Source organism: Leopardus geoffroyi, chromosome B3 (assembly GCF_018350155.1).
Source record: "Leopardus geoffroyi isolate Oge1 chromosome B3, O.geoffroyi_Oge1_pat1.0, whole genome shotgun sequence".
NCBI lineage: Eukaryota > Metazoa > Chordata > Mammalia > Carnivora > Felidae > Leopardus > Leopardus geoffroyi.
The window spans coordinates 3,637,837-3,665,000 of record NC_059337.1 but is presented as its reverse complement, the minus strand read 5'-3'; the positions used below and the strand labels follow the sequence as shown (position 1 = coordinate 3,665,000).

General features: G+C 50.9%; 1 protein-coding gene and 1 long non-coding RNA gene across 4 annotated transcripts in view; both read right to left on the bottom strand.

The window, feature by feature from the left end:
* Positions 1–4,488, bottom strand: part of BNC1 (basonuclin 1) — a 55,263-nt gene extending 50,775 nt beyond the window's left edge. For all 3 annotated transcript variants that reach the window (XM_045448582.1, XM_045448583.1, XM_045448585.1), the window contains exon 1: positions 4,309–4,488. The gene's annotated coding sequence lies outside the window, so the exon portion shown is untranslated. The remainder of the gene's footprint in view (positions 1–4,308) is intronic.
* Positions 4,489–7,128: 2,640 nt separating this feature from the next.
* LOC123582421 lies at positions 7,129–23,849 on the bottom strand. Its single transcript, XR_006704370.1, has 4 exons — positions 23,668–23,849; positions 20,798–22,086; positions 17,882–17,988; positions 7,129–7,913 (listed from the first exon to the last, which is right to left on the bottom strand). It is a non-coding gene; the product is annotated as an uncharacterized LOC123582421 (long non-coding RNA).
* Positions 23,850–27,164: the final 3,315 nt, after the last annotated feature.

Below are 27,164 nucleotides of genomic sequence, written 5' to 3'. Positions count from 1 at the left end.
GCAGCATAACCACATGACACGTTATCGTCCCAACCACACCCTAAATGCCTTATGGATCTCTGGACTGTAGATTTATGGCAAGGGACGTGGACATTCTACTAAACAACTCCCAGTGTAAGCTATTTCCAGCTCACAGGTCTTGTTTATACAGATTCGGTTGGTTCTCCCAGACAGAGGTATTTATTGATGACTTTGTGCTCTGGCTCAAGGGCAGTACTGGGGCCTGGGGACAATCAAGTGCACCAGACACAGGTCAGCAGAGGCTCTGGACCTCAGTGCACACTTGCCTCATTAAACATCTGTGTAATAGCCACAACAGAGCGATAACATGGTGGGGGCGGCGGTGATGTCCCTGCTGATGACTAGGGAAAAGATTTGAGATGATGGTGACCCCCATATCCTCTCCTTTCCATCCCACAGTCACCAAAGTATCGCTGCAACCTCTCTCCTTTGCTTCTTTGTCCCCAGGGTGCGTGTGTGGGAGGACAGACACAGGTATGTGCCCCCTCACGCTTTGTAGCTGCAGGGTATAAACTTTTCAGATGGCTGTCTTGGCTCCCCATTGTCCCGCCCGGAAGGGAGGACTCCTGTGCAGGGTTTAATATTTGGTGCTAGGAGCACAAAACGGAAGGGCATGGAGAGGGAAAGGGCTCAGGGCTCCTCTCAGGAGCCAAATCCAGACTCCAGGGGCCAGGACTGCATCCTGGTTCTGTGGGAGCCTCTAGGATCACGCACCTAGCAGGTGACAGCTACTCAGCGCGCCCATGTGTATTCCCACCCAGAGAGTGCCACAGAATGGGGAATGCCGGGGAGACTGGGGCTCGGAGAATTTGCTCATTCGCTCATTCTGCCGGTTTCAGGTGAGAAAAGTCAGACACATCAAGTCATTAATACCCACCCGGACACTTGCGCTGTTATGTGCAAGACAAAGGAGGGATTTTTTCATGTTCCTCAAATCTGGGGATATGATATAAATTTTGTTTCCCATCTTGTTATATAGGAGCTCTGATAAGTGACTCTTGTCCCAATCCATGACCTTATTACAAGAATGCACCCCCATATTTTTATTTTGTTCTGTTTTATTCTATCAGAGTCCATTTTATTTAAACACAAAAAGTCAAGTGTTCATGAATGGATGAATGGGTAAACAAAATAAGGTATCTCTCTCTCTCCCTATAGATATACAGATATCTCCCTTATGGATATTTATGGAACAAAATGCTATTTCACCTTAAAAACGATGGAAATCCTAGGGGTGCCTGGGTGGCTTAGGCGGTTAAGTGTCTGACTCTTGGTTTCAACTCAGGTCACGATCTCTCATTTTGTGAGTTTGGGCCCCCGGTCGGGATCTACACTGGCAGCACAGAGCCTGCGTGGGATTCTCTCTCTCCCTCTCTCTCTGCCCCTCCCCTGCTTGCACTTTCTGTGTCTCTCAAAATAAATAAATAAGCTCTTAAAAAAAAAAAAAAAGGATAAAAATCCCGTCATGTGCTATCACATGGATGAATCTTGAGGACATTACACTAAGTGAAATAGCCAGTATTTGAATAGTAAATACTAGAAGGCAAACACTGTAGGATTCTACTTATTATATGGGGTACCTAAGAGTACTCAAATTTAGACAAAGAAAGGGGAAGGGTGGTCGCCAGGGGGTGGGGGAGAGGGAAGAGGGGAGCTGTTGATGGATACAGAGTTTTAGTTTTACAAGATGAAAGAGTTTTGGAGACGAATGGTGGTGCCATTTGCACAAAATGGCGACTCTTCTTCGCATGATTGTCATGTGGTATTTGTTGTTGTTTCAACCACACACAAAACGCAATGAGGTAATTATGACAAAGCAAGTGGGTTTTGACGGACCCCCAAAACTCTGGGGTCAGTCAGGGAGGTCTCCCCAGAAGAAGTGGCATTGAAGCCAAGACTCGAGGGATGCGAAGTTAACCATGGAAAGGGGTGGAGGGGACAGGCTGAAGAAGGCTCTAGACTGGGACCAGGTGAAGCAGGCCTTATCAAATCCCGTGTGGGTTACTGGCTTCCTGTTTTCAGTCTCTTTCCACGTACACGTGGATACCAGATTAATTTTCTAGAACACTACCTGGATCATGGCACCCTGCCACCTTCCTGGCTAATCCTCCCAGAACGTTTCCTTTTTGCCTGCTGCATACCGCCCCTGCCTGGCCCTGCAGGCCTTCTTCTCCTGGCCCCACCCTGACCATTTGGCCTCCCTCTTCCATCGCCAGCCCCACGTGTGAACCCTACACCAGCCACGTCCCTCGGCCACGGTTCCATGGACACACCTCTGCTTATGGCATTTCTCCTGCCAGGAATACCCTCCCTCCCTGCCCCCCTCCCCCCCATGTCCTGGTCCCTTTTGTTCCTTCAAGCACCCCCTCAGCTCCCTTTCTGGATTCTGTAACATGTCATTTCAGCGTTTGCTTTCTTATCTTTTAACTCTGCCCCTCCGTCCCGTAAATGGAGCCTTACTCACGCGTGGGTCCCTAGTGCTGAGCGCCATGTCCTGGAGACTGACCACACTTCTCAGTGCCTAACCGTCATCCTGAGAGTGAGTCCTTACTCGGGGGCTGTGGCCCGCCCAGGGAGCTGCGGGACGTCAGGCTGCTCTGCACCAGGGGGCCACCTGCTTCCCTCGGGCCCCAAGCCCGGCTCCCGCACACTTCCATCTGTGCCTGGCATTCTGGGCATCTCCCCAGCAGGCCCTCCAGATGCTTCCCGGGGTGATCTGCCCAACAGCACGGCCCTCCCAGGCGGGCGATTCCACCCAGGGAGAAGCGAGGGCAGGAGCAAGCAAGCACAGAGGCACATTTTCGCCAAGGCCAGAGGGCACCCTCTGGGGCCGGTGTGGCGGCCAGGGGCACCGGGGGAGGCGGGGGCGGCCCTCCTGTCCTCAGAAGCCACGCCAGTGGTTCGACTAGGGAGAAATGCCGCTTCCCGCAAACTGCAGATTTGCACGGTTTGCACAGCGCACCACGCGGCCAGCCGTGGCTGCGAGCGGCAGGGGAGAAGCGGGCCGGGGGAGGAGGCGCGGGGGTTGGGAAATCCACCTGGACGCCATCAGTCTTGCCAGAGTAAACAATGCTGACAGGAGTGCTTGCCGGCAGCCTGGTACAGGTTAGGGGGGGGTCACGGAAGCGGCCTGGTGACCCGCCTGCCTTAAGGTGGAGACGCTCTGGAATCTGTCACAAAGGACAGAGCTGAAAGCTAACGCCTGGTGGAATGATCCCGTTTCCTGGCATTCCGCACAACCTGGGAGTGCACACTCTCAACATGTCTTAAATGTAAATCTGAGCTGGGATCAAATACACATTGGAAGCCAAACAAACAGAAAGATCCACCCCCAGCGACCTCCGAGCGGGATCCATAGCCTACGTGGCGCTAGCAATAAAAAAAAATATATATGTATATATATTTTTAAAAGCGGTTTCTCGGTTTTTCTTGAAGCTCGAGGGTCTAGCAAGAATTGCCGGAGTTATAAGAAGAATCTACCACCTACTTATCTAGAGCTCTCCAACACAACGGCAGAGCCTAACTCGATCGAGCAAAGGTCTTTTGTTAACATCCTAGAATACGGGAGGTGGAAATCACTCTGTTCCTCTTCCTCAGAGCCGAACCCTGCAAACACCCCCTTCTTAGTGCAAATGTGAAAGTGACAGCAGCGACACGTTTGGGATACTCAGGGGGAGAGGAACTGTGAGCAAAGGGGTTTGGGTAGCTCACAAGGGATTCTGAATCGGAAGCACCAGCATTATCCCTCCCTTCAGCCGACAGGCACCGAGGGCCTGTTACGTGCCTCAACTGTGCCAGAGTGGGTGTGTGTGTGGGGGGGGGGCATCCAGACGCTGCAAGTCACGGCCAAGGTCCTTTAGCTGAAATGACACACAAATGGTTTCTTCTGAAGAAACCCTGTAAGATGTCTGGCTAATCGGTCTTGTGACCTTGGGCAAGTCACTTTACCAGCCCGGGTCTTGTTTCTTCACTTATAAAACACAGATAGTAAAACCATGGTGCCTTCGGGGTATTCCTGGCACTAATGAAGGCTCATAAAGTGCTTTGAGATCCTTAGGATGAAAGTCTCTTCAGCACAGTAAAGCCTGATTATTACGCTTCGAACATGACATTCCCATGAAATCCCTGGTCAGGCTCGTAGCCCGCCTCTCAGTGAAGATTTAATAGCAGAGACTTGTCGTAAGTTCGTAAAGGACAGAGACCTCCATTACTGATACAAAAGATGCCGCAGCGAACTAGTATATTAAGGGCTATTATCATGAATAATTAAGGCCAGGTTCTACTTACAGATTAATGAACCAAGTCTATGTTGTGATGTAGTGGGTTTTCATTGTGGCTTCCTCAACCAGCTCATGTCATGAAATTTACTTCTTCTCAGCGGATCGTCCAAGGTGGCGTGGATTAGCAGGTTTATCCCACAATATAGGTTGGCAAAGTAAACTTCTGAAGGATACTTACATGCCCACTGTAAGAAATAAACCCAATTAGAGGTCTCTTAGTGCAGATGAAGAAGGTTCATTAATGATAATGAAGGGCTGATCTACCCCGGGCCCCTACGTTTGTAATTAATCTTGTACAGACCTTGCAGCTTGACTATATTGAAGAATATCAAAGTCATGTACGTTACTCCAGGCTAACACACACGCACGTGGAAAGGAGAACTCAGGCTCCTGCGCACTTTGGACAAGGTAATGTTACGTCTCATGACGCATTCACTGGAGAAGGTAGAGCCTTATTAATTACATCAAATGAAAGCCTTTAGATAACTCTCGGAGTTTGAATACAAAAATCCGTAATTTCTGGGGCGCCTGGGTGGCTCAGTCGGTTAAGCAGCCGACTTCAGCTCAGGTCATGATCTCGCTGTTTGTGGGTTTGAACCCCGCGTCGGGCTCCGTGCTGACAGCTCGGAGCCCGGAGCCCGCTGCGGATTCTGTGTCTCCCTCTCTCTCTGCCCCTCCCCTGCTCGCACTCTGTCTCTCTCTCAAAAAATAAATAAATACTTTAAAAAATCCATAATTTCTGAATTCAACAGCATTAAGGAAGGGATGTCCAGGGTAAGGGGTAGAGTGTGGATTTTAAACGACCTGGCAAAGAGGAATTATAGACGGTAATGTGAATGTACTGATTAGTGGCATGACGTAGGCTAGAACTGTCCCAAGACGAGTTAAAGCAAATATCTAAAGTATTAGTGTTTATATCATGTGCTCCTTTTCTCTGATTGCCATCTTCTCCTGTGATCTGTAAAATCATGCTGCTATTGGAATTAGCCAGCGGAAAGTAATTAGCAACATCAGTGTGCCTGTGACTGCATACAGTGAGAGAGAAAACGAGATTACTTTCTGCTGGAGATAAGGGTCACTTTTAGAATTCTGGAATGTTATTTGAGAAGGAAAGGAGCTGGGTCACAGAAGAGGATGTTACAGCAGGGAGCTCTGTCTTTGCAGCTGGGGGACTCACCTGCGGCCCACCTGGATGGGCCCAACACTGAAAAACATAGTTAACGCCATTCGGAACCATTAGGTTTCTAGATAAGCAGGGTAAACTAACTTTCAAGGGAATCTGGAATTCTTTTCCTGACTCAAAGCCGAGTTTTCCAAACATGCTGGGCAGTGGTATGCCTTTGTGCCTTTGCTCAGCAAGGACCTCCGCCCACTCACCTCCTCCTCTGCCGGGGAGACTCCTACTCGTCCTTCCAGATGCAGGTCTAAATACCTGTTGCTCTGCCCAAGCCTTCCTTGGTGTTTGCAGACAGAAGTATACGCATCCCTCTTGCTGCTGTCTCATACTCCGCTTACGCGTCCGTCTTCTTCGCGCAACTATCCTATTGGAAGGACTTCAGTGCTGAATTCCCCCTCGAGGCCTGAGCCTTCAAGCACCGGGGCCACCTCTCAATCACCTTTGTTGTGGATCTAGCAACAGCAGTGACAAGACAGCGTGCCCGGTGCCTAAGACGAGTCCACTGATTCTAAATGCCAATGTTTACAAACCAACATGGCACGGGCTGACCCAATCAGAGTAAGTTCTGGCTGTCATCAGTTGTCCGGGCTGTTCTGGAATACAGCCCTCCACAGACTGCACAGCAGACGCTGGATGTTTATGAAAGTAAGTTCAGCTGCAGCCAGAGTTACAAAGCAGGGTTTTTACAGCACCAGGGCTGGGTGTCACCATTCTCCCACCTGTGACGGGAGAGCAATGCCTTCTCCACGATGTTGTTATCAATCCGAGATGAGAAATCAAACGAGAAAGTGCTTCGTGCCTAATACGGGCTGACTGGTTCCGAATGTGTCTGTGCTTAAGTCGCCAAGTATTAGAAGCTCTGGAAGAGTGGCCCTAAATTCATCATTTGAAAAGAGATCGTTATCTTCCTAGTCGTGAGGGATCCTTTGGGGAGTCTGGCCTGGACCCCTTTCAGAGAAGGTCAGATTCAAGGGTCTGGGTGAGGTTGGTGGTTCTATGACCAGGAGGCCCAGCTCTAGGTAAAGGAGACCGGTCAATCTGGGGATAAGCAGTGCCTGGTGGAAAATGCCCTGGGTCAGAGCTCTCCAGCCACTCTGCTTCCCCAAGAGCGGCGGTTCTCAAATTTTGCTGCACATTAGAATCACCTGGGGGAGTGTTAGAAACTGCCCTCCAGGCTGTTCTCCAGGTAAATTGAATCAGAATCTCTAGGGGGGTGGGGGGTGGGGTGGGACCCAAATACGGGTATTTTCCAAAGCCCTCCTGCATTATTCCAACGGGCAGCCAAGGTTGAGAACTGGAGTCCAGGGCATCATGGCCACAGAGGCCTGGCAGGCCAGGTGACAAGCCTGTGTAAGACAATTGGGAGCAGTGAGGACCGTGGTAAACTGGAAAGCACACGTCCCATTTGCAGATTTTCCACTTTTAGAAAACAAACACGCCACTGAAGCCAACGAAACACAGCTGTGGGCCGGATTTGGCCCATGGGATACCGGTTTGCAAACCCCACCTGTGCTAACATTGCCTGCGAGGCCGCGGAAGGTTCTCAGAAGATGTCAAAGCCAGGCCTCAGGAAGCCATCGGCTGTGTACTTCCCAAGGATTTCCCCTACGTTCCCCTCTCTTTTTCCCCAAGCGGTGTCTCCCCAGATGCTATTGTTAATTGGCTTTTATTTATTTTACCTGCGTTTACATTTCAGGCGCCTAGAAAACGTATTTTTAAATGCCGCCACAGCGCATGCCTGTGGAGGTTCAATTCCATCCTGGCAGAAAACGGATTCCCTCTGATTCCTGCTGACACAGCTCTAGCGGGGCAGCCAGTCCCGGTTCCTCTGTTTCAAGGGGAGGAAGCAGATCAGGCCGGCAGGCTGTTCCTTCAGTAGAACAGTCAGGTGTCTGCAGGACGGGGCTCCTTTTCAGGACCAGCCTGGCCACGTGGGGCATTTCTCTTCTGGAAGAGAACGGGATTGGGCCACACTCGCAGGAGCGCGTTGACATTTTTATTTCAAAGCCCTCGGTCCAAGCGCCACTGTGTTCCTTTCCCTTCCCCGGGTTCAGAAGTCGTTGACTAAACTGGGTGTGGCCTGGACAAGGCTGAACGAGTCCCATCACGTTTTCCTCCCAGCTCATCCCCACCCGTTATTAGTAAGTACTTCCCTTACTACGCCGAGGCCCCGACCGGGCCCTGATGGCGGCCGGCCTCGGTGGGGTGGCTGGGACACAGCCCTTCCCAGGAGGTTCGGCCCTTCTGCACGTCGGCAGGTTCCATTCCTTCAGCAGGTCTCCGTAGACGCCACAGAGCGAACGGACCGCGCTAGCTTCCCGTGTGGAATGTCTGAATCTCCTTCCAGAACCGTCCCCGCTTTGCACGGAGTTGCCATCCCTCTGTCAGCTCTGCCGTTTAACGCCTTTCACAAATGAACTCGCTCAGGTCAAGGACTGTAAAGAAAAACAAACGCCACTTTACCGTAATGATAATTGCATAAGAATAAACCAGCACACGCGGAACAAATGAATGAACGACGGCCTCACCCTAGCCCGTATTTAGTGCGGACCCGTAGCGGACAGGTTTCACGGGGAAAGAGGAGGACAGCGTGTGATTCTCTTCTCGGTGTCACTGAGCAGTTTTGAGCCTCTGCTCTGTGTCCGTCCCTCTGTTAGAACTGGGGGGACAGAGACGAACTAGGAAGCGCCTGCCCTCAGGTAGCTCCCCGCAGAGTGGGGTGATCTAAGCGCACAAGCCAGCGAGCCCAGTGCTCTAACAAAGGGGTATACAGAAGTTCCTCCAGAAGGAAGTGACTAACACTGCCTTGGGGCCCAGGGAATGTCTTGCAGAAGCTGGGACATCAGGGCTGGGTCTCAGAGGCACGCCCTTTCCCAGCATGAGCTTGACTCCAAGTTGGGGACAATGTCTGCCCTCAAGGGAAAGTCGAAGTTGGGCCCCATGCCTGCTTCCCCAGCTCCGGTGTCCCAGATGCCTTCGCAGGGGCCGACAGGGCAGACACAGCCTTTAAAGGCCAGTCCCCTCCCCCTCTCCCATCACCCATTTCCCTCACCCACCCTCCTCACCCACCACTTGGGGGACAAAGAACCCCAGTGAAGAGGGAGGGCGTTGGGGGTTGATGACTCACAAATAAAATGGCAGAAAGCTGGGAATGAAAGCTGGTATGCAGTATGCCCAGGTGTGTGTGTTTGGGGGGGGCTGGTGGGAGAGATTGGGGTCCTTTATCACTGAAGTTGTTTGGAATTGTTGGTGCATGGAGATGATACAAAATAGATAGACTTTGTGTCAACCATCCTTCAAAAACAGACAAATGAGAGGTCTAGTTCTGTTATTGTTTTGAATTTCTCTAGAGACAACGTGCTCCCTTATTCCATGCACTCCAGGTGGACTCCTCCCATGCTCCCGGCCCCATTTGTCACGGAATAAAATAACTTCCTGAAAATTCAGAAAAAAAAACCTGAAAATTCAAGAGCACTGCCCACGCCTCGGGATTTCAAACAGGATCCGGCTCTTGGTGTGCCCGGCATGTCACAGCCGGCAGGAGGGACCCGGGACGTGACTTACAAGTCCTGAACCCCCTGAGGATAAGGTGTTATGAGGATCCATCATGCCAACAGCCCAATGGTTGCCCCCCCCCTCCATCTTGAACCCATGGGGCAACGGGATTGGGGAGCAGGGAAGGGCCTAGGGGGTCCAAGGAGCCCTGCCTCTCCGGGATCCAGAGTGGATGGATGTGAGATGATGCAAAATGTGTCTACGATTACTCCGATCCTCTCTGGAAGAGGCATCAGAGCCTCGTGGGGAGGTAAAGAAACTTTCCCAAATGACAGCAGCAAGAAGTTTGTTTGGACCCAGAAGTATAAACTTACTGGTTTTTTTCAATATTAAAAAACATTTTTTAATGTTTATTTTATTTTTGAGAGAGAGAGAGACAGCGAGCGAGCAGGGGAGAGGCAGAGAGAGAGGGAGACACAACATCCGAAGCAGGCTCCAGGCTCTGAGCTGTCAGCACGGAGCCCGATGTGGGGCTCGAACCCACCAACGGTGAGATCGAGGTCTGAGCCGAAGTCAGACGCTCACCCGACTGAGCCCCCCTCCCCCCCCGGGGCCCCTGGATGTATAAAGCTATTGTTAAAAAGTCTTATAAAGACTCTACAGGCAGAATGTTTAGATTTGAACACTGTGAGCTTAGGCAAGTTACCTCATCTCTGGGTGCCTCAGGTTCTCATTCTAACATGGGGATGATAATAGTACCTAGAGCATTGGGTCGCTGGGAAGATTAAATGAGTTAATACGTGGAAAACACTCGGCTGGAAGCCTGGCAAGTAGGAAGTGTTGAACAACGGTAACCATTCTCGCTGGTGAAGGTGACACCCGCTAAGGTGTTCAAGCCTGATGTCCTTACCTTCCCAGTGATCTGGGGTCTCTGACTTCTCTCCCACAGGAAATATTTAGGGAAATAAAGATTTCTCCAAGAACACAGGGTACTCTTCAAGAAGCACTGTCTCCCTGAAGTTAGCAAGTGGCCTCAAGAGCAGAGCACCTCTGGTTAGCAGAATCCCGTACTTTCGTGGTAGGAATCCGGCAGAAAGAGAGGGGCCCCTAAGGCATCTCTGCCTCATCCTTCAGTGGACGCATCGCCCCTGGTTTCCATTTCCTGTCCATCAGAGCGTCATCGGAGAGAATGGAGTGTCCCCCTCAATTGTACGTTTCATTGCTTTCAAAAGTGAAAATTGTTTCCTTATTACACGAGCGCTGCAAAGCGCTTGCAGAAAAAACCAGCTTGAAAGAAAAAAATCCCCCAACTATGCTCCTCACCTAGACACCTTCTGGAACGCCAGGTGTATGACTTTCTGGATCTTCTACATCACATACACAGCGCAAAAAAAAAAAAAACCCAAAATGTTGGCTCAGTATATATATAATTTTGTAACCTGTATTTTCCATTTGAGAGTATATCATGACCATTTTTCCATGGCAGTAAATATTAATTCTACAACAACATTTTTTAATGGCTGAAGAGCATTTCACGTAACAGTCTTTCGATGCAACTCTGTTTCACGCACAGCTCCTTTCTGATTTTGAAATCTTTTGTTTTTTAATGTTTATGCATTTTTTGAGAGAGAAAGAGAAACAGAGCGTGAGCAGGGGAGGGACAGAGAGAGAGGGAGACACAGAATCTGAAGTAGGGTCCAGGCTCTGAGCTGTCAGCACAGAGCCTGACGTGGGGCTCGAACTCACAAACCGTGAGATGGTGACCTGAGCCAAATTTGGACGCTTAGCCGACTGAGCCACCCAGGTGCCCCTGGTTGTATTTTAAAACTGAGATCTAGACCATATAATTCACCATTTTAAAATGCAGAATTCAGTTGGGTTTTAGTATCTTTACAAGGTCACGCGACTATCACCGCTGTCTAATTTCTAAACGTTTTCATCACCACCCCGCGATAGAAACCCTGTACCCATGACTCTGCTTTCCTCCCTATCCCAACCCTCGAAAACCGTGAATCTGCTTTTCGTCTCTGTGGATTTGCCTGTCTGTGGATATTTCGTAGAAATGAAACCATACGCTCTGTGGCCTTTGGTGTCTGACTCCTTTCATTCAGCGTCATGTTCCCAAGGTTCATCTATGTGCTAGGATGAATCAGCGTTTTGTTCCTTTTTTATAGTTTTCATCGTACAGGTGTGCATTTTCTTTATCCATTCATCGGTTATTGTAATTTTATAACACGTTTTCTAGTACCCCAGTGGTTCTTATAGTCCTCGGGCACTCAGCATCACCTGGGAACTTGTTCAAAATGCCAATTTTCAGGTCTCACCCAGACCCGCTGGAATTATAGCCCCTTGGGGGTGGGGCTTAGCAAACTGTTTTAGCAAGGTTTTCACGTGATTCTGACGCCTACTTGTTTGAGAACCACTAGCATACCTTATTACACTTCTTAAACACTTTCTTGGCTTTTCTGGGTGTATTAATTCCTCTGGCCAAAGTCACTAGTGTTTTGGAACATACATCCAGGTTCAACTTTCATAAGCTGTTAAAGTTCCAAAATCTTTCCTCCATGTTTCTCTCATTGTTAGGGTCAATAGTTACCTGATACTTAAATTTTCCTCTCCTCTGTTCCTCTTGTTTCTAAATCCAGTCTGGGGTATTAGATCCAGATTATTATATATTTTTTCGAAATGTAGATTGTCTTCAAGAAAAAGATGTTCACCTTTGTATTCGGTTGTGTGTTATTTAGAAGATCATCTGTTTTAGCTGGTGTTGGGGGCCCACTGTAATTTCTCTGTTCTTGGGCTCTTTCTTCGATACTCTGAGTTGCTATCGAGCACAAAAACTACAATTTCCAGAATGCACTGCGACCAGGGTTCTTATGTCTCCATTGCCTCACTTGTGGAGACCACATCTCAGGATAGCCAGTATGTGTCACCCATTTGCCTGCCTTCTCTGTGTAGAGAAAGTTATACTGGGTGGGGTGGGGTGGGGCAGGCATAGTGCCCAAAAGGCAGAAGGCTAGTGGCCTGGTTTTCTGGCAATGATAAGGAAGCTACAGATATCATCCTTCCTTTTCTTCTTCTGTTGGTCTCTGTTTTGAGACCCAAAACAAGATCATTCCACGAACTGAAAACAACAGTACGTTTATAACGTTTTTGCTCTGTCCACCTTATTGTTTAGTATCAGTTTCTCCAAGATTCTGTCTGTTTCTTGAAGCAAGGGTGTCTTCGTTTTCAGCAATGAGAATTAAAAAAGATATACTTCCCTATGTTTTCATGGGCACGTTGAGAGAGACTGGTTGGATATGGCGTCCACACGCCTGTTTGAAATAGGGCAGCACATTCACCTCAGAGCCTGTGTCTCAGGTTCACTTTGGTTTAAAAAAAAAAAAAATCACATTTGGACTGAAAGGGAAAGAGATAGGACAAAATGAAAAGAAGTCTTTGGACTCCCAGAATTCTATTGGTGAGAAGCAAGCAAAATTATGCAGCTGCAAACACAGGTCACCTTTGATGGAAAAGGAAGAAGAACTCAGACGTGGAAATGAGAGCCATGAGAATCACTCCTGAGCAGATATGGGACTGAATCCTAGACAAGGAACTTCCAACATTTGCCCAGCTGGATTTCAGGACTGCTACCAGCCAGTGGCTTTGGTGTACCTCTTGGTTTCTTACCCCCTTTTGAATTTTTTTTTTCAATGTTTATTTATTTTTGGGACAGAGAGAGACAGAGCGTGAACGGGGGAGGGGCAGAGAGAGAGAGAGACACAGAATCGGAAACAGGCTCCAGGCTCTGAGCCATCAGCCCAGAGCCCGACGCGGGGCTCGAACTCATGGACCGCGAGATCGTGACCTGGCTGAAGTCGGACGTTCAACCAACTGCGCCACCCAGGCGCCCCGCTTACCCCCTTTTGAACAGGTGCATCTATGGTGGTTACTCTGTGCCTGTCCTGTCATCATATGTTTGGGGGGGGGTGGTTTGGTGCAGATAACGTGTATCTTTAGTTCATAGTGAGGGGAAGTGTATGTAAGGAGCTGCACTCAAAGAACTCTGCCCAAGGAGCTTCAGCTGCCTCTGAACTTGATTCAGATAGTGAGATTCTGGGCTTTGAGCTGATGTTCAAATGGGTGAGAATTCTGGTGGCCTTGGAAGGGGATGACGGACTTTTTACATATGGGAAGGATGTAAATAATTTGTGGTTTGGAGGGGGACTCTGATGGTTTTAAAGATATATCCACAAGAGGATATACTGTGATACTTCTCCTTCAAGAGGTGGACTTTAATTCCCCTCCCCTTGAGTGTGGGCTGGACTTAATGACTTGTTTCTGATGAACAGATATGGTAGGAAAGATGATGTGGGACTTCTGAGACTAAGTGATAAGAAACACTGAGGCTGTTCCTTCCGCTCCTTCTCACTGGCTCTGGAGGACGCCAGCCGCCATATTGTGAGGACACTCAAGCAGTCCACTGGAGAGATTCACATGGTGAGGAACTTAGGCCTCCTTCCCACAGGCATAAGTCATACTGGACGTGAATCCTACAGACTTAGGTAAGCCTTCAGGTGACGGCAGCCCCTGCCAACAGCTTGCTGCAACCTCCTGAGAGAATCTGAGTAGGACTGCCTGGCTAAATTGTTCCTCGACTTCTGACCTACAGAAGCTCTGAGATAATAAATGTTTGCTCTTTAAAACCACTAAGGGTTTTTTTTTGGGGGGGGGGGTGGTAATTTGTTACACAGCAATAGATAACTAACACACTACACTGTAGCAGAGCTTGAATCCTGATACCTTTTGATTCTTGACGTGGGAAGAAGGATCCAGGCCAAGAGCTCTCCAGGGACAGTACATGTAGCAGAGAAAGGTACCCGTGTCATAGGCATAAAACTCAATAAATCTCTGTACAAACTGAAAACCTGTGCAATCAGCACCTAACTCAAGAAGCAGTTTATTGTCAGCACCCTGGAGCCACATCTCATGTCCCCTTCCAGTCCTTATGCTCCCAAGGGAAGTTACTATCTTGACCTCTAACAGCAAAGACAAGTGTTGCCTGTCACTGTACCTAACACACATGAAATTATATTTTTTTTTGTGTGTGACTCCTTTTACTCAACATCGTGTTAATGAGATATGCCCAAATTGTTGTCTATAGTTGTGGATTGCTCATTATAATTGCCCTGTAGTGTTCTATTGTGTGAAATCCTACACTGTATTATCCATTCCGTTTGTGATGGGCATCTGGATGGTTTCCAGCCTTTGGCTATTATAAATAGTCCAACTATGAACATGTAAAGATAGGTTTTATGATGGATATGTCTAAAGATTGACAAGTAGATAGGCAGATGACTTTCCATATCTTAATTTTTGGATGCGCAAAAGAGGAAACTGAAGGTTGTCATAATCGGAATCTGTGTTCCCAAAAGCTAGCTTGAATTACTTCTGAATCACAAAAGGGTTTCCATTGGGACTGTTCATTCCTGCACATTCACGCTGCCTACCGTGTGCAAAACTCTTGATAATGCTGTATGTCAATGATACCTTAATTAAAAAAAGATCTCTTGGGGGAGAGCCTGGTCCTACTCTCCAGGAGTTTTCTACGTGGCACAGATTAAGGGGATTGGGCAAGGAGCCACGTGGCTGCAGGGCAGGGCAGAACTCCGTAAAAGCCACAGAGATACTTTAATGAAGGGAGTCAGGGAGATTAAGGGGGGCTTCTTGGAGTGTGGGTCTTGGATAATAGACATAATTAGATACTCAGAGTTGGGGATGGGGTGGATGAAAGGACATTTCAGGGGGAGGAAACGGGAGGAGAAAAGTCACAGAAGTTGACATTATTTATAAATCACCCACCTCATTAAAAATGATTTGAAGAATCTCAAGGGTGGGAAACATATCTTCATTCCAGTGCCCGCCTCACCCCTCCGCTCCCCCCACTCCGCTTCTCCGTCGTTAAAATGCACGCAAGCCATTTTGTTTCCTCCTGTAAAGAAACCTTAAATCAGATGCAGCTTCCTTTTGAACCAAAGCTTACTTTATCAGAGATGGGTAGGTCTGAAAGATGCCAAGTTCATCCGTTCATCACTGAACATCGCTTGCGTGTCTGAGTCACGGTCCCCGGCCACCGGGGGTGCAGGTGGGTAAGGGATGGCTCCAGACAAAGCAATCCCCAGCCATGCAGTGGCTGTCAAATAACTAAGCAGCAAATTCCTGGCCAGGCCTTGCCACAGGGAGCTCGCTGAAATGGATGATGATATCTGCACGGTGGGGGAGACATTCTTCCCTTCACCGAAAAAAAAAAAAAAAAACCCACAAAAAAACAACCCAACCCTCTTGGCTGCAGTGGCGGTCAGAGAGGCAGACTGCTGAATGGAACGAGCTTCTGGACAAGGTGTGCATGGCACAAAGATAAGGCACTGCTAGAGCTGTGCAGGGGCGTCCGCACCGTGTGTGCACAACTCACGGCGTGTGCCATTGCCAGCGGGGGAGGGCTACCCGGAGCCACGTGAATTGTGTTCACGACGATGTGCTTCCTGCGTGAGCTCTGAGCGGCCGTGGGTGCAGAGATGCAGCCATCACTATTGATACGGGAACAACAACCAGGAAGGGGGGACCTCCCCGTCTAATCTGTGTTGAAGACGGAACAGGACGTGGACAAGGACACCGGGCTGACGTTAAGTCCCAGACGAGGACCAAAGGAGGGGTTCAAACAGTGTGTGAGAGGCCTTTCCACACAGACCTGAGGGCCTCAGTGTGCAGAAGCAGACGTGGTGGGGCATCGCGTCACAGTAACACACGCACGCACACACCTGGCGATGGTCCCGGAAGCTGTGCGTGGCGCATTTTGTACGATAAATTCAATTCTCAGTAACGTGAGGTGCCTGGATGAGACCAGCCCAAGACGCAAAAAGACCAAACACAGTATAATTCTTCATACTGTCTTTAAAGTCCTGAAAAAAAGCCTTCTCGGTATATTTCCGGACAAGGTGGACTGCACCCCAGCGACTAGAGTCCATCGTGCGGAAGGGCTGGGCCGCACGGGCTGCTCCGGCCAGACGGTGAGGGTCCCATGATTCGGGTGTTCTCCCTGGGGAATGTCTTCTAGTTCCGCCTCAAGACCGGCTCTCAAAACACTGTTGAGTCCGTGCAAAGTCGTTGTGCTGGCAATCGGCAAAAACTAGACGGAGAACTTGGCCACCAAGAGGGAAAAGTCCACCCTCCTCACGTGGAAAGCACTCTATCGCCCTCCTACCTGGGGTTTTCAAAGTTATCCGCCGAGCCCCACCTCGCCCAAGCCCTGTGAGCGAGGGAGCGGTGACCCATCAGACGTGCCCTCGGCTCGGAGCGCTCTCGGAAGGAACCTCTTCTCGGGGGGCCGTTGAAGGGTCTCCTGTCACCAGCGTGGCCAAACGCCGAGGGGGGCACTTGGTGGAGCGTGAGGGAATGCAACTCCTCACACTAGAGTTACAGAAGCTAAGGGAGGCGCTCGTTCAAGAACCCACGTTCCCAGTGGGGCTCCCCCACCCCCCACCCCTGCTCTAAGCAAAACAGCTGTGTGTTTAGGCTTTCTTATAATCGGCCTGCATGGTGCAGATGGGGAGCAGAGGGCAGAGATGCTGTGGCCTGTCCAGGTCCCGCTGACGGTCAGTGTCGTACCCAGGCAGAAACAGCCCTTGTTCTGGACTCCTTCTCCAAGATCCTTGATCCTTCCATTAGCACCTCCACTGTCTTGCGCCCAGAGCCCCCTTCTCCTGCTTCCCCCCAAACCTAACTGAAAACCCCTCCAAGCGGTTGCCCTCAGATCTAAAAATAAAAGGAAAGCTGTGTCTGTGTTGCCGAGGCCGGTCCACCCCAGGTCAGGTCCTCGTGGCCGTGGCTGCTTCTGGCAGAGGACGACAGGTCAGGCGAATGGACGCGTCCACCCCGCCTAATGACAACGGCTGCTGAACTGAGATACGGGCTTCTGGAATACTCAGAAGGGCTTAATCCTCTCTCCTGCGGCCTCTTCTCCTGGTATTTCCTGAGGACAGTTTGAGTCCTGCAGCGACTTGCTTTGGGTCTGACTAAGCGTTTTCTCTGGAGAGGAGCAAGCTAAAACGAGGGCCTCATTCCTGGACGGGAGCAAGGCCCAGGAGAGGCCCAGCGAGGAAGAGAGCCGGGGCTCTGGGCCTGCGGCCTGGCTGTCCCTCGCAGAGGGGAGAACGTGTGTAGCTTGTGGCTCTATATTTGCAAGGGCAGGAGCTTAGCTGCAAGATCCCCTTGGTTTTTTCCGAAACGAGAGCCAACCGCGAATTCTCCCCCAGGGCCAAAGACAAAGTTTTCCTCCGGGAGCACTTCTATCCTCCGTCGTGGAACATCGGGTCCAGGAGGACCCCTGTGTGCGGTGACACACGGGCGGCACGAAAATCCTTTCATCTGAGCCTCGACTTGGCCCCCCCGGGCACCCTTGTGGCAATTCACAAAGCTGCTGTCGTTTGCGTATGCTGCGATGTTTGTTAAGCGGCAAGACCCCGAAAAGAAAAGGGCCCTTTTCACTACTCCGTGGTGACAGAGAGACCAGAACAGGGGGGGACCTTCACGGGTGGGCTGGTGACAGGGAGGGGTACAAGGGAACCTTCTGGAGAGCTGGGAAGGTCCTAAACCCTCGTTCTCCGTGGTGGCACTGGGGGGCACGTGCATGCGTGAAAATTAAAAAGTCACCACGGTGTATGCTTCAGATCTGTGCCTTTTGGTCGGTGTAAGTTATGCCCCAACGCAAAAGAGAAATTAAACTTTTAAATGCCGTTTTCATCGCTTGGATACGCCGGTAGTTTGGGAAGGGGACTTTTATGTCCAAAAGCTAAAACATGCGTAACTTCCATATTTCAAGCCATCCCTGGGCTCCCTCCTACGATACCTTCTGTGCCCAAGCTCTTACCTCATAAAACATGACCGACTTTCAAGGGTCAAAGATGATTTTTCCCCATCTGTCATTCTTGTCCGTGGCGAATGTGGACATGTCACTTGGAATGTAGCACGGAGGCCCTGATGAAATTGGAAAAGCATGTGGAGATAAAAATCATCCTGGGATGAATCCAGACACTTCCTGCCACTCTCCAGATGTCACGGAGCTGGGAGCCACCCTCCCAGGGGGGAAGTGATTCAGCCCGCCCCGGCCAGATGTGTAGGAAGCCGCCTCGGCCCCGCATGCTAACACTGTCCTGATTGTGCAGAGCATATGTGTTCGGTCAAGGGTGAAAAAATGCAGGCAGGGGCACACGCCAGGAGTCTTTCAAGCATGGCCCACCAGTCAGCCTACAGCACGAGGCCCCGATCCGTCCAGTCAGCAGATGTGTGTCACCGGGACGCAGGCTGAGGCTGGTCAGACGGTAACAGAGCTCAGTGACCTCATGCACACACTCAGCCCTTCCTGAGAACCTCACGCTGCAGTTGTCATGCCGTGGGACGCGTGTCAGCTTGATTCCGAGGCTGCCTGCCACATCCACGCTCGAACGGCACCGAGTGGCAGAGACGCCCTTTCCTGCACCCAGCAGCGTGCCGGGGACTTCCGCCGGCGGGCGGGCGGGACCAGCACCCCTGGGTGCCCCAGCGCGGACTGCTGACTCCGGGTCACTTTGAGCCATCTGGAATGCAGCCGCATGCAGGCTGCTTGGGGGAAAAATGTCCCATCGCCAGGTTCTCTCTCCCTCCTGGTCTGGCCGGGGGCCCAGGCTGCCCGCGACACCCCTGCCCTGGTCCCCCGGCAAGCCTTCAGGGCTCCCACCGGCCCGGCCCGTCTACAGCCCGCCCTGAATGTGGAGTTTCTCCAAATGTTCTACACTCACTGAGAAAGCCTTTGCAAGAGCCCTGGCTGCTCTCACGAAAGAGGGTTAAACGTGCGTGCACTCTCGCACAGGCACACGTGTGCATACACACACACACACACACACATACACACACACACACACACTCCTCGGGAAGAAACAGGGAACCACATACGATGTCACTCAGAGAGAGGTGGACAAAGGGCAAGGCCAGAGACACTCTGGACGAAGCCAGAAGGCCTCGTCAGGAAAGCCTCTGTGTGCCCACAACCCCTCAGTTGGCCAGCAGCGGGGGATACTGTTCCGAAACGGAAGTCACGGTATGTAGTCCTCGTGGGCGAATGTGGCTGGGCAGACGTAGAAACATTTCTCAATGCTTGTTCCCACCGACTGCTTAGAAACCAGGTCTTGGAGAGATCTGCACCCGCCCCCCCACGGCTTTCACCCGCAGACCTCCCAGCCTCTGAGGAATTCACGGCCGGCACAGAAGGACTCTGTTCCCGGGGCATCCATAGTCCTCGTGGGCTGTCATTTTTGGCAAAGGCACACACCTGTTCTCTTTCCACCCAGACACCAGGAAAGCCAAAAGGACTTCAATCATCACGTCAGCTCATCCAAAAACTATTGCCTTCCTGTCCACACAAAGATCTCCCTTTACAATCATGGCCCTGGTTGCTGAAAAGCTGACCCTCAGGACGGCAAGGCCAGAGGGCCCCCCTCGTCCACAGCACACCCCCTTCCTGCAGGGAAGTGTGCCCTTCTGGACTGTGCAAGCCGACCTGTCTGCCAGGCCCCGTTTCAGTTCCAGGCACCGAAAGCGGTTGCTGAAAAGCTGACGGAACATCACGGCTGTGGGCTGGATCCCCTCCCCTCGCAGAGAGAATTCTCCGGGAAAAGCAATGGTCGTGATAATACATACCTGTGGCTCATCACCATTCATTTACTTGGCTTTAGAATTTGTTTTTGTGCTTACGTTGGAATATGGGTCTGCCCGAGGCTGTGGGAATTCACAGCACTTTAGATAAACTCTGTGTCCCCCCTTAAAGACCTGGCTCAGGCAGAAGCAGACTGGGCCGGTCTGCTGTGCTGCCTCCCTGCTCAGAACCAGACATCACGACGACCTCCCGAGGCCATCTTTGGCTGCCACTGTGCTCCAGGAGGTGACAAACCTTCCCTGTCCCGCCACCTGCCTCTGTGCTCCCAGGTCACCGCCTCCCTCTGACATCTAGTCTCCTAAAAAGCTTCTCACGTAATGGCAGGGACTTAAGCGGGCCACCCTGGGCATTTCTGCTTATTTGCTGGACACGGTTTAGATGGCTCATTGCCTTTAGGGAAAAGGACTAGAGAGGCGAGTAGTGAGCAGGCAATTATGGGGGAGAAGAATATCGTGTCCAGAATGTGAGCGTCCCGAGGGCAGGGGGTTCTTCTGTGGCCGCTTCTCCAGCACCTACAACAGCACTAGCAACATCATGGAGAGTCAACGGACATCTGTCAAGCCAATGAGAAGGATCAAGGACTTCCCATCTCTAGAAATTCTGTGACACTGTTTTCTTAAAAACCGCGAGCAAATGAGCCCCGGGAAAACTCCAGACAAAAATCCCCTCAAAGCATTAACTCCTGATTTTCTGGGGAAATGGTAAAGCAGGTCTACTCGGGCTTATTTGTGCCACTCAGCACACATTTCTCACCCCCAGTCACGTGCCAAGGACGGGGCCCAGATGTGTGGGGCTGGAGCTCCAGGAAGGCCGGCAGCCCCCCTCCCCACCCCTCCCCGCCCCCGCCCTGCACCGGCCGACAGACGGGGCCTGGTGATCCCGCACCACACGGTGTGCTGAGTGCTTCTCAGTGCTGGAGACGGGCTCTGGCAGCCAGGGAGGGAGTGACTAACTTCTCACTTTGCCCGGGGGCCTTGGGGAAGGCTGGGACTTGAAGCCTCAACAGGAGTTCACATGCCTGGCAAGGGGCAGAGAGAGAGGGAAGGAGTCCAAATTCTCATCTTGGACCATGGTTCCATCAGATTACACATTTACCAGAGTCGCTGACAAGGAGCCAAACGGACAAGCAAAGGTTGGCTCTTCTCTCCTTTTCTCTCTTCTCCGGAGAGGGATGCTAATAACGAACAACGGTGGCCCAGAGGCAGGTGAGGGTGAGGAAGACACGGGGAGAACGGGCCGCCTGGACAGTCACTGGGGCCCGGCCGTATGTGATGTTCGCCACGCAGACGGGGGTCTGAGAGCCACATGGCTTCCCCATCAGGCTGGGCCCTCGGAGGTCCCCGCCACGCCGTGCACCTGCCTGGCACCTTGCAGAGAGCCGGCCGCCGGGGGGGGGCTGCTGCATCGGGACGACGGACAACAGGACAGACAGGCAGTCCTGAGACAAAGGGCGCTCTCAGGAGAGTGAGTGCTGCTGAAAACCTGCTGCCCGTTAATTGCCGGGGAGTGAAGGATGCCAAGGTATCTTAATTCAAATCTTACCTCACCGTCCCAGGGACCTTTTGTTGCTGTAAGTAAGGATGGTCCTCGGTTCCAAGAAGAAAATTAAAGGCTGCTCCCGAGATGAGCACAGTCATTTGGATGAAAGAAAACACACAGTTGCATTTAGAGATCAGATCTCAACAAGACGGGGCACCACCTCCCGCCCAGGGAGGACCGGGCCACAGGAGGCAAAACTGGAACTCATGCGAGAATCCTTTGCCCCTATTACAGCACCTCTCGCCGGGGATCTTGACACACATTTCAGGCGCTAATTAGTTCTTGCAGCTATTGCCACGGGTGCATATTACACATGCCCATTTTCCTGATGGGAAAACTGACAAGGACATGGACAGGAGAGACGTTCTTGGAAGGAAACCATCCTACGTCTGCTTAACCGGGTTTGCCCAGGGAGAGCTGTGGCCTTGTCGCTTTGGCCTGGGGGCACTGTTTGCTGCGGAGCTCAGAGGCTCTGCCCTCCTGGGTCTGGTGCCACCATCTGTCCCCGAATTGGGAATAAAAATGGCAAAGGTATTCTGGAAGCTGAATGCTCACGGGAGTGCTGCCTGCGAAAAATAATGCCGTGGCAAAGGGCATGACCTCCGGAGCCAGCTTCCGTGGGTTTTTCTTTTTCTTCTTCTCCTCCTTTTTCTTTTTCCTAGCTTCTGTGGGTTTAAACTCAGGCTCTGGCACCTACCAGCTACGTGATGTTGCTAAGTTTCTCCAGTAAGAAACCAGGCCCAGGTTTCCTCAGCTGGAACACAGCCTTGATGGCAATAATAATTCTTTTCTCACAGGATCCATGAACCTTTACGGAGTTATTTGTGGAGGTTTTGAAACAATACCTGAGCCACAGAAAAAGTTAAGCATTGGGTTGACACGTATGGAGTCACCGGCATCTTGAGCACAAGAGCCCCAGCTCCAAGCCACAGCTCATTCTAATTCAATAACAGAGAAAGGGCTTTATTTAAATATCATTTACAAAACAATTAGATTTCTCATATTTTCATATCTCATTGGTATTCTATTAGTCACTGCCAATTTATTACTGTATTTATAATATTGGTTTGTAGTATGCTTTTTTAAATGTTTTTTGTTCACTCACTTATTCAAATACACTTTAAACTAAAAAAAAATTTTTTAATGTCTATTTACTTTTTGAGAGAGAGAGAGAGAGAGAGAGAGTGAGTGGGCGAGGGGCAGAGAGAGAGGGAGTCACAGAATCCGAAGCAGGCTCCAGGCTCTGAGCCGTCAGCACAGAGCCGGACGTGGGGCTCGAACTCACAGACTGCGAGATCATGACCTGAGCCGAAGTCAGACGCTCAACCGACTGAGCCATCCAGGCTCCCCCAAATATACTTCAAAAGCAATGTGTAATACCTCCCCCCCTTTTATTTTATATTCATAATGATGCATCACAGGACGGTGTTGGGTATCATGTGCCTGAATTGGTAAGCCAAGCTGCAGGTAGGAAATGAAGGGATCAAGGTGCCCGCATTCTAGGTTAGAGAACCACGGCCTGGGGCTGCTGGGGGAAACACTGTGGCAGGAAGTGTGAGCATCACCCCCACTTCCCCCAGCCGCAGCCCCCCAACAATGGCTATAGAGACCGCCAGGCCAGATGTGCCCAGGGAGCGGGGAATGGAGAAACTTCTGTCTTTGAAGCAGGGGAAGGAGGCTCGGGGAAACCTCTGTCACACTGGTGGGGTGGGGGTGCGGTGCACTCCTGGCTCACGCAGGGACCAATGGGAGCCCTGACCCAGCCTGTCACCACGGTGCCTGGGGTGTGTAGGAGCAATGCTGGGGGCAGCTGCGTGTTGGGAGCCGTGGGTGGGGACCGGGGGTGGGACCCACCCCCCCATCTGTTGGCCCCTGATCTGGAGTTTCCATCCCAGCTAGAACATGTGATTGATTCTACATGTGCCCACGGGTCTAAGAGTTGGCCTGCTGAGGGTACGTGTGTTTGGGAGCCCGTGACCACACTGAGGGGAGCATCAGATCTGCACCAGGATGCTGTGAGCTGGCCAGGAAGATACAGGCCCCAAATCTAAAGGGACCATCGATGGGGGGCTGCCCGGAAGGGAGCCCTCCTCTGGGGCCTCCTGAAGGCACCACTGGCCAGCATCAAGGCCATGTAGAGTACAGTATTGCTGGGTGGGAATGATGTCCCCTTTGCTGGGCCAAGGGAGATGATAGCTGTCTTCCACGTCTTCCTCTAGGCCCCAACGCCGGCTTTGTCGTGGAAAGCCGGAATGAGAACGAAGGAGGATGAGAGAGATCACCAGAACAGCCAGCAGACACAACCACCGGCCCCGCAGAAGGAGAGGAACTCTGGGCTGGGTATAATAATAGCCAAACTTACACAATGTTTCCTTTGCGAGCTTGGCACTCTTCTTTGAGAGCTTTAATTGTAGCGACTCGCTTACCCCTGGCAGTACTCCTTCCTGAGAGGCAGGCACCATCATCATCCCCATTTAACAGATGAGGAAACTAGGGGGCACAGAGAGGTGAAGTAACTTGCCCAAGGCGCTCAGCTCGTTAAGTGCAGAGTTGGATTCAACCCTGGCAGCTGGCTCCAGACTCCGTAGTTTTTCACTGAACAACACTGAATCTTAAAAAATAAATAAGACCGTTGGAAGCAATCACAACCAAAAAAAGAGGATGAACCAAAAATAGCCAAGAAGTTATAGAACTGGAATGACATACCATCATGGCTGCTACTCCCCAACAGGAAAGGAGGGTTTGACAGAACATGCCTAATGGCGAGCTTTAGATAAATAAAACAATTCCTTGTTTACTCACCCCCGTGAGTTGAGATTCCCTGATAAACTGCCTTCCCACAGCCTTCTCTGTTCCTTCCTGCAGGCCTGTGAGGCAGGCACTGCCAGTATTCTCACTTTACAGACAGGGAGACCAAGGTTCAGAGGGGTTAAATGAGCTCCCAGGGTCACCCAGCTACAAGGTGGGTGTTTGAAACTAGCTCTTACTGGCTTTAGAACCTGAGCTCTGGGGAGCCTGGGTGGCTCAGTCGGTTGAGTGTCTGCCTGTTAATTTTGGCTCAGGTCACGATCCCACGGTCACGGAATGGAGCCCGGCGTCGGGCCCTGCACTGACCAAGGAGCCTGCCTGGGATTCTCTCTCTCTCTGCCCCTCTCCCTGGCTCGTGTGCTCTCTCTCTCTCTCTCTCTCTCAAATTAAAACCAAACCAAACCAAACCTGGGCTTTGAACGTCTTTGGTGCTGTGGACGATACCAACATGAAGCCAACGTGGATGGTGCCATGTTTCCGGTCTAGTTATGTGAGGGAGAAGGCACAGACAGGTGGTGAGAGTGACACGTGGGGCATCCGGTTGGGCCAAGGGAAAAGAAACTCCAAGTGGCACTTCCCCAAAGGACTTAGAAATGACAGGACTAAGGACACTGCGGGACAGTGCAGTGATGGCTGACATTTTGAGCCCTTTACACTAGATACATATGGCTTCACGGTGACCTGAGGACAGAGGGAGTGTCCACTCCATGCTGTGCATGAAAACCCAAGGCTCAGTGGTGCACCCAAGGTCACACAGGCAGAGGCAGGCCCAGACGGAAGCCAGGCCACTGCAGTTTCCCTGACTTGACCATCCACAGGGACTGGAGGCAGAGGAGACCCTGTTATTCCCACCATGCGGGGCGGGCGGCGCTGGACCTCTCTCTGGCCGAACCTCTCTCTGGAGCTCGTACCTGCATGTGCAATGACCCGCTGGACATCCTCCACCCGGATGCCCCCTGCAGCTGCCTTCCGCCCACCACAACCTGACACGTCAACTCGTCTTCCTCCCAAACGATTCTTTCATTTTCCCATTTTCTCGTTGACCTGGTCAACAAAAGCTCTCCTCCCCAGGCTCTGGAGGAAACAGCGAACATCTCTGTGGCCAGCAATACTTTCCGCCTGGTTGCCTTAGCCACGAACATGGAGACGTTCCTGCACACCCCACCCGCCAACCCTCCACGGCCAATTATTCACAAGTTCTTGTACTGCTCCTACGAGATGTCTCTGCAATCCATCCATACTTCCCCAGCCTCAGTCACCCTCTCCCTCCCCGGGCAATTTCCACCGGGTTACGCTGCACTTTTTTTCTTGTTTTGGTTTCTGGAGCTTTGTCACAGCACTCTTGCCCCCCCCAGGGTTTCACACATCCTGTCGCCTCTGGCAGAACACTCCTCTGACTTCTTCACCTGGCTGATACCTGTGTGTTCGTCTGATTTCGGTTTAAACGTCTCCTTCTCAGGGAGTCTTCCTGGACCCCGTGTATTGGCTGTCCAAGTACCCTGTATATTTCCTATCCTGCCGGCCATCACTCATTAATGTGTTAACTTATTCAGCACATCTTCTCTGCAAAGACCATTGTCCTGCCCACCAGGGGATCCTTAATGATGGAATGAACGTATGAACGAATGGATCAATGAGTGGATGGATGAAGGCCCAGGCTCGTTAAGATCCATGACAAAGTCAGGACAGAGGAAGGATCTCTCGGGGCTCCGGCAGGGAATCTGGGGGGAGGGGCAGAAATGCCCGGTGAGGATGGAGAAGTAAGCAGGAGCTGGAATAGGGTGGTCCTTGTCAAGGGTTTGAACATCATCTTGCAGACAGGAGCGTTCTGTTCACCGGAATAGATGCTCGCTCTGGAGACAGATCTGCCTTCCTCGTAGGCAACACTTCCGCCAAAATTACCATCTGTGGACTCACAGGATGCCTCATCCACCGTTGTAGTATTTCACGCGGCATGGTTTCTGAACAAGAAACTCACTTCATAGCGAATGAAGTATGGTAATGGCTCACGCTCGTGAAATTCACTGGTTTTGTCACGTCCCCCACCATCCTGAGGTGGCTGGGAGACAGTGGAAAGGCCTTTCTAAGACTCCGGTAGAGCATCAGCATGGTGGCAGTACCTTGGAGGCCGTGGGCCAGGTTCTCCAGAAGGCTATATAGCCTCTGAATCAGTGTGCAATATATGGTGATGTTTCTCCCCTGGCCAGGATTCACGGGTCCAGGAAGCAAGGGATGGAAATACGAAAGGCACCATTTACCCAAGCATCACTACTATGGCCCAGACCCTTCGCAAATGAAGGGTTGAGTCTTTCCACCAGATAAAAAACCATGACCGACAGAGGTGCTTGCAAAGGCATATGCAATGGGTAGAGGAAGAAGGTGTTGTATATAACTACCAGCTATGACCATGTAACCAGTGACAGAAATGAGTATTTCTTTCTTATTCTGTTATGAATAGGAGTGTGTATCATGTAACATAAGATGGATATATTGACTGTATAGGATAGTATTTAAGTATTAACAATTTTTCCCAGTCTTATTCAGATATAATTGACACAAAACATTGTGTAGTTAAGTCTTGCTAACTTTACATCACAGTATTTAAGATATAAGATATCAAGAAGAAGAGTAAACATCACTCAAAGAGTTTGTGCCCTCTTCTGGGGAAAGGGTTAGTTCTTTTTTTATGTTTATTTATTTTTGAGAGCAAGCAGGGGAGGGGCAGAGAGAGGGGGGCAGAGGTAGTGGGCTTTATGCTGATAGGAGTGAGCCTGATGTGGGGCTTGAACTCACCAACAGCGAAATAATGACCTGAACCCGACTGAGTCACCCAGGTGCCCCCCAAGGGTTAGTGTGATTTTGGTTGTATGAAGGATAGTTATATTATGATAGGCATAAGTGTGACCTTGTTATTGTCTTTATTCAGAGATTATTTTTTTAATTCTTTTAAGTTTATTTACTTTTGAGAGAGAGAGAGAGAGAGAGAGAGCAAAGGAGGGGCAGAGAGAGGGAGGGAGAGAAGGAGACAGAGAGAGAGAGATTAAGTAGGGTTTAATGAGATGTGTATGCCAAGTTGACAAGGGGTTAATTTCATGTGTCAGTTAGGCTGGGTCAT